Genomic DNA, 7,285 nt, shown 5'->3' on the forward strand with positions numbered 1-7,285 from the left:
CTATAAGGCTGCCCACAGCCCTCCTAGTATGCTCTAGACCCAGTCACAGTGGTTTGTGTTTTTTTGTTTTGTTTTGTTTTTTTGACTGCCCAGGGAAGGATTTTGAAGCTCTGGTGGTATCTGGTGTCTCAAAAGCCAAAGCTGGTAAAGTAGCTGACAGAGAGTGAGGAATTAGGTAAACTCTGACTATATAACACTTCTTAGGAATACTAACACTGTTTATCTTCTAAGATCCTATAATATATTTACTCATCTTTCAATTTATTGAGGTATAATTGACAAATAAAATTGTAATATATATGAAGTGAACAGTGTGGTCATTTGATGTGCACATACATATACTGTGAAAGGAGTCCCACCACTGACTTAATTAACATCCATCACTTCACCTCATATTTTTTACCTTTTTTTTTTTGGTGAGAGCATTTGGATTTTATTCTCTTACTCTCTTAGCAAAGACAGTCTCTTCAATGAATGGTGCTGGGAAAAATGGACAGCTACATGCAGAAGAATAAAATAGGCCACTTTTTTATACTGTATACAAAAATAAACTCAAAATAGATTAAAGACCTAAATGTGAGACCTGAACCCATAAAACTCCTAGAAGAAATCATAGACCGTAACTTCTTTCACATCAGCCATACAAACATTTTTCTAGGTAAGTCTTCTTAGGCAACAGAAATAAAACAAGATTAAACTATTGAGACTACAGGAAAATAAAAGCTTTTGGACAGTGGCAAACTATCAATAAAACAAAAAAGCAACAAAAAGAATGTGAAAAGATACATGCAAATGATATATCTAATAGTGGGTTAATACTCCAAATATATAAAAAAAACCTATAGAACTCAACACCAAAGAAACAAATAATCCAATTTAAAAATGGGCAGAGACATTTATCCAAAGAAGACATCCAGATGGCCAACAGACACATGAAAAGATGCTCAACATCACTAATCATTAGGGAAATGCAAATCAAAACCACAGCGAGATATCACCTTAAAACCTGTTAGAATGGTTAAAATAAAAAACACAAGAAATAACAGGTGTTGACAAGGACGTGGAGAAAAAGGAAGCTTCATGCCCTATTGCTGGGAATATGTATTGGTGCAGCCATTGCAGAAAACATTATGGAGTCTCCTCAAAAAAATTAAAAATAGAACAACCTTAAGATCCAGTTATTCCACTACTGGGTATTTATCCAAAGAAAATAAAAACACCAATTTCAAAAGGTATATGAGACCTTATGTTTTTTGTAGCATTATTTACAATAGCCAAGATGTGGAACCAACTCAAGTGTCCATCAACAGACGAATGGATAAGGAAGATATGGTAAACACACACACACACACACACACACACACACACACACACACACACACACAATGGAATATTACTCAGCCAAAAAGAAGAATGAGATCTTGCCATTTGCAACGACACGGATGGACCTAGAGGGTATAATGTTAAGTGAAATAAGTCAGCCAGGGAAAGACAAATACCATATGATTTCACTCATATGTGGAATTTAAGGGACAAAGCAAATGAAGAAACAAAGTAAGAAAGAGACAAAAATTCAAACTGAAATACAGGGAACAAAATGGTAGATGCCAGAGAGAAGCAGGTGGGGGATGGCAGAAATGGATAAAGAAGATAAAGAGTAGGCTTATCTAGATTAGCACTGAATAATGTATAGAAGGTTGAATCATTATATTGTATACCTGAAACTAGTATAACACTGCATGGTAATTATACTTTAACTAGAAAGCTACTAAAGATTTAAAAATATACAGCAGAGTATTACCAACTATAGTTACCATGGTATACATTAGAATCTCAAAATTTATTCATGTTATAATGGAAAGTTTGTATCCTTTTGCCAGCCTCTCTTTATATATATCTCTTACCCCATCAGCCCTGGGCAACCACCATTCTACAGTTTCTGTGAGTTAGACTTTTTATTTATGGACTCCACATTTAAGTGTTACCATGCATCATTTGTCTTTCTCTCTCTAGCTGATTTCACTCAGCATACCCAGGTTCACCCATGCTATGGCAAACGGCAGCATTTCCTTTTGTAAGGCTGAATAATAGCCAATTGTTTATATATACCACATTTTCAATCCATTTACCTGTCAATGAACACATAGGTCATTTCCATTCCTTGGTTCTTGTGAATAATGAATTCTGCAATGAACATTGGGATACAGACAGTAATTTCATTTCAATACCCAAGTGGGATTGCTGGATCATATGGTGGTTCTGTTTTTAATCTCCTGAGGAATATTTATACTGTTTTCCTTAGTGACTATACGAGTTTACATTCCAACCAACAGTGTACAGAAGTTTCCTGTACTCAACATCCTTGTCTTTATTTGTTATCTTTTGTCTTTTTGATAATAGGCATCCTAATAAGTGTAAGGTGATATCCCTTTGTGATTTAAATTTTCATTTTCCTGATTGTTAATGATGCTGAAGAGCATATTTCATGTACCTGTTGCTCACTGGTATGTCTTCTTTGGAAAATGTCTATTCAGGTCCTTTGCCATTTTTTTTTATTGAGTTATGTTTTTGGGGGTATTGAATTGTAGGAGTTTCTTGTATATTTTGGATATTAACCACTTATCAGTTATATTATCTGCAAATATTTTCTCCGATTCCATAACTTGTATTTTCTTGATTATTTTCTTTTCTGTGAAGCTTTTTAATTTAATGTAGTCCCACTTATTCCTTTTGGTTTTTGGCCTTGTGTTTTGGTGTCAAATACAAAAACCATTGCCAAGACCAATGTCAAGGAATTTCTTCTCTATGTTTCTTCTAGAGTTTTATGACTTTTCATCTTAACATTCAAGTTATTCATCCATTTTGAGTTTATCTTTATGTATAAGATAGAGGCCCAGTCCCTGTTTATGTGGATATCTGGTTTTCCCAGCAACATTTATTAAAGAGACCATCCTTTTCCAATTGCATATTTTTGGGCTCCTTCGTCAAAAATTAATTGAATATATATGCATGCGTTTATTTCTGGATACTATTCTGTTTCATTGAACTACGTGCCTGTTTTTATTCCAATACCATACTGTTCCAATGGTTACTGATTTGTAATATAATTTGAAATCAGGAATTATGATACCTCTAGCTTTGTTCTTCTTTCTCAGAATTATTTTGATTATTTGGGCTCTAATAGTGATTTAATGCATTTAATTCAAATTGCATTATTATGGGTTCCTAATAGACTCTAGCCAAAAAGAAGTTCATTCTTACATCCACTTTAAAGGTTACATTTGTAATTTACAGTCAATTTGATTCTCTGTCCTAGCTCTTGAGGTCACCGTTCTAAAATTATATGTGTGTGTATATATGAGCACTCACAAACACAGCACAAAAACTCACAAATGACGCACAACTCACAAACGAAAGATACCTTTTTATCTTTCATGTTGTTCATTATTCAAACAGTTTAGAATTATGGTCTCCATTCTGCTTCCCATATCTGTTTACTTATTTATTTTTACATCAAAGTATTTAAGGATCACTGTTTGCCAGGAAAGAACTATAACAAACATTTCATGTCTTAAGAACTTTCAAAGGAACTATAAATTTTGGAAATTTATTTCACTAAATAAAATGATAAAAGTACAGTGAACTTTTAAAAGTTTAATTTATCAGCTTTCTCATTTACATAAAATTATAACAAATAACTACATCTATTATAAAGGGAGGCCTTTGGTGCAAGGGGATTGATGTGACTAGAAATGCCCAGAAAATATGTGCTGTGCTTGTGTTCATGCCCTTTGTCACCAATATTTTAATTTTGAATAAGTGCTATTAGCTGTCAGTGTCTTTACTCTGGCTGAATCTCACTGTACAAACCTTCATGAAGAGGTATGTGTGGGTAGAAGCTTTTCCATATTTTGTGAGTAGAGTATCCCAGTACATGTGAGAGGCGTGGCTTATATTGACTATGACAAGTCTAACAACCTTGAGTGTCTCAGATGCCATCTCCCTAATTTAATATCTTACCAATTTGTGAATGAAATGTAATATAGTTCTTTTGAAGTTTTGAATTAATGGAAGAAGAATGGGAAGCTGTCTGGAAGAAAATTTTCAGGTAATGGCTAGGTATATAAAATTGTCCGATGGTGATAGGGGCTCCCACTCACCAGGGAAGAGATATAAATATTCTAGGCTATATTTACCTTATGTCCCAGTCTCTGTGGTATTATACCATATTACTATCCCTTTTTATTGTTAAACTAGTCTTGTAGTACAAATTATAAATTCAACCTCATTTTCCTTTCCCAGATGTGTGATAGATTAGACAAAATTTTATTTCTCCCTGAGGGTTGTACTAATGTTTCTGGATATGGTGATCTGGTTGGCTTGTTTGTTTTATTTCTGGAATAATCCAGTGAAAGATCTGTTTATAATGTTTACATGAAACACAGCTAGAGAATAAAATAAGAGAGTATACATTATAGTGCTGTAAGGTAAGGTCTTGAAACCTGTGGAGATCCTAAAATATTTTATTTTTCTAGAGTACAGAGCCTTCCTTTTCATTAGGCTATGATTTCAATGAGAATATGAACTATGATTGCTTCATTCTACATTACATACTCAATGTCTAAAAAACTGTCTGGTGATTAGTAAGAAGTAAAACACTATCTTAAATGAATGGGTTTATTTATTTATTTATAATGTATAAGATCTTTATTTATAATTCATAAGTTCTTATTCATTCACTTATTTATTTATAATATAAAAATTCTTCCTATAATTGAATTTGGGACTGACCAGTTATCTTATTTGAAAAAGAGATTATTTGGTAAAGATAGGGATAATATAAGAAGGTTTTATAAAAGAAGTAAGATATCAAATAAATATTGAAATATCCATTGAACATGCTCTCTGTATAAAGAATTCTATGAATGATTTCTAGCTTACCACTGAATGCACTTGTTAAAATTTTAGCATAATATTCCTGTCTACTCCAAGGATCAAATACATAAGCAAGATCCATTTCTTTGGTTTCACTATTGATGGAGAACCACCACTTTGACATCTGAGCCTTTGTCTCTCACTACATTTTAGTAGATTACAAGCAGAGTTGTTGGATATGGTACTTAGTGTATAAATATGAGATATTAGATGTATCAAAAAAAAAGGAGGAATATCCATCATTACATTCCCCCAAGGAAGTAGAGGTTGAAGCAAAAACTAATGAACTAATGTGTTATTTCTTAATTAGTCTGGAAAATCTCAAAGAAACATAAGAGGAAGAAGGGAAATGAGGAAAGGAAGAAGGGATAGCCAAATGCAGTGCCTGACAGGGTTGATCTCTGATTTTTATAAAACAAAACTGATTGTTCCATTTTGTAGATGGTCTTCCACAGCCCAGTGAACTGTTGCATAGTTTGAAGTTGGTAGTTCCCTAGGCTGGAGGGAGAATTGACTCTCAGATACTGTTTTGTAGTTTTGTATGGGTGAAAGCCTCATCCACAAGAGGCAGGGCATGCATAACACACTTCAGAGCTCAGTCTGTGCAGAGGACAAATGGGACTGCAATCATCACAGTCCCCAGCAAAGCCCTTTGGAGGCACAGTCTCAACATGATCATAATCATGACCATGCATTGAGGGTTTTGGTGAAGTCAGTCCAGGCTTACAATACTGGTCACTGCAACTATGAGGGGGAGAAACAACTGGCTCAGGACTGTGGGAAAGGCAAAGCTAAGTGGCTCTGAGGTGGTGCCTAAGTGGCTCCTGAAAAAACTGATAAACTGAAAGTCTCTAGGTCAGATTTACCCAAAGAAATATCCAAAATACAAAATCTTGGAGGACCCAGATAGTAAAAATAACTCCACAAAAATAACAAGACCATGATAAAAATGATCTAGGGAAGTGTGAAGCAGAGGGCAGACAAGAAAAGAAAAAGTGTGTGAGGCATAGTGAGATATCTAGTGTAGGACTGTGATAATAAGTATTGTAATAATGCTTAGCAACTTCTTAATTACTGCCTTAATCTAGCATCTACAAATATGCCTATATACTATTTAAACAGATCTGACACTTGGAAAATATGGAAAGGATGAAGAATTTCCTAAATGGAAATAGGAAGAAAGGATGAAAGTAAAGAAGAAAGGAAAAAGTGAGGAAAGACACAAAGGAAGGAAGAATTGCAAGGTCAAAGAAAACTGACATCAAGCAGGCCCTCATCCTTGTGATGGAAATAATATTATTAATACTTTAAACATTTAAAGAAGAAAAGGTAGATCATATTTTAAGAAATAAAACGAGTATGTTGTGCATCTAAAAGAATGGAAGTGGATATGGATACTGAGGGACATACATTGAAATCTAGATAAATTCTCCATATGCTCCTATAAAGCATTATTAAAAAATAAAATATCAACTTAATTTCTGGGAAATATCTTTATGGATATGTATAAAACATCACTGGTATGTTTCTTTTTAAAATTTACATTATATTACATTTTTTAAGAGTATCTACATTGTTGGAGAATAATAATTTACTCTAAAGAGCTCTAACATTTCTTTTCAAGGAACAATTTTAATTTGGGGTGTTAAAAATTTACAAATATTGTTTGCAGGTTTTATTTATTCCCCTTATGAGACCTTGAGCTTATTGACCAAGGTAAAATTATGCTAGCTGATACCATTTAATTATCTATTTGCTAAGCAAATAATTATTAAGCCCTGTGTTAGGCACTGTACTAGGTGATAGAAATGCAGTGGAGAACAAGGTATACATGTTTCCTAACCCTAATAGGACCCACATTCCAGTGGGGGAAGGCATACAAATGCAAATAAAACAAAATAAACATTTAAAATATAAATTTAATAAGTACAATTTAAGAAACAAGGGGTGAAAGGCCTTCAAGGAAAGCCTTTCTGAAGACCTAACATTTGAGCTGGACATTCAGAATGATTATGAGTATCTATATGAAGAGTGAGGGAGTAAGTGTTTCAGCAGAAAAGGTACCTTTAGTTCTTCCTTCTTTCCCTGAGAAAGAAAGAACTTTGTTCTTCAAAGTATGAAAGAAGTTCAGCATAGTGTAGAGTAGAGGAAACAAGGTAGAGGAGTTCATGATGAGGCTGAAAAAATAGGCGGAGGTCAGGCCATGATAAGAAATCTGGATTTTATTCCAAGTGAAATCGGAAACCACTTAAGTGTTTTGAGCAGTTTAGTGGTTTGATTATAATTTAAGAGGATCACTCTGGCTGCTAAGTAGGAAATGGATTAAATGAGGCCAAGAATGGATGTATGG

This window comes from Mustela lutreola, chromosome 11 (genome assembly GCF_030435805.1).
Source record: "Mustela lutreola isolate mMusLut2 chromosome 11, mMusLut2.pri, whole genome shotgun sequence".
NCBI lineage: Eukaryota > Metazoa > Chordata > Mammalia > Carnivora > Mustelidae > Mustela > Mustela lutreola.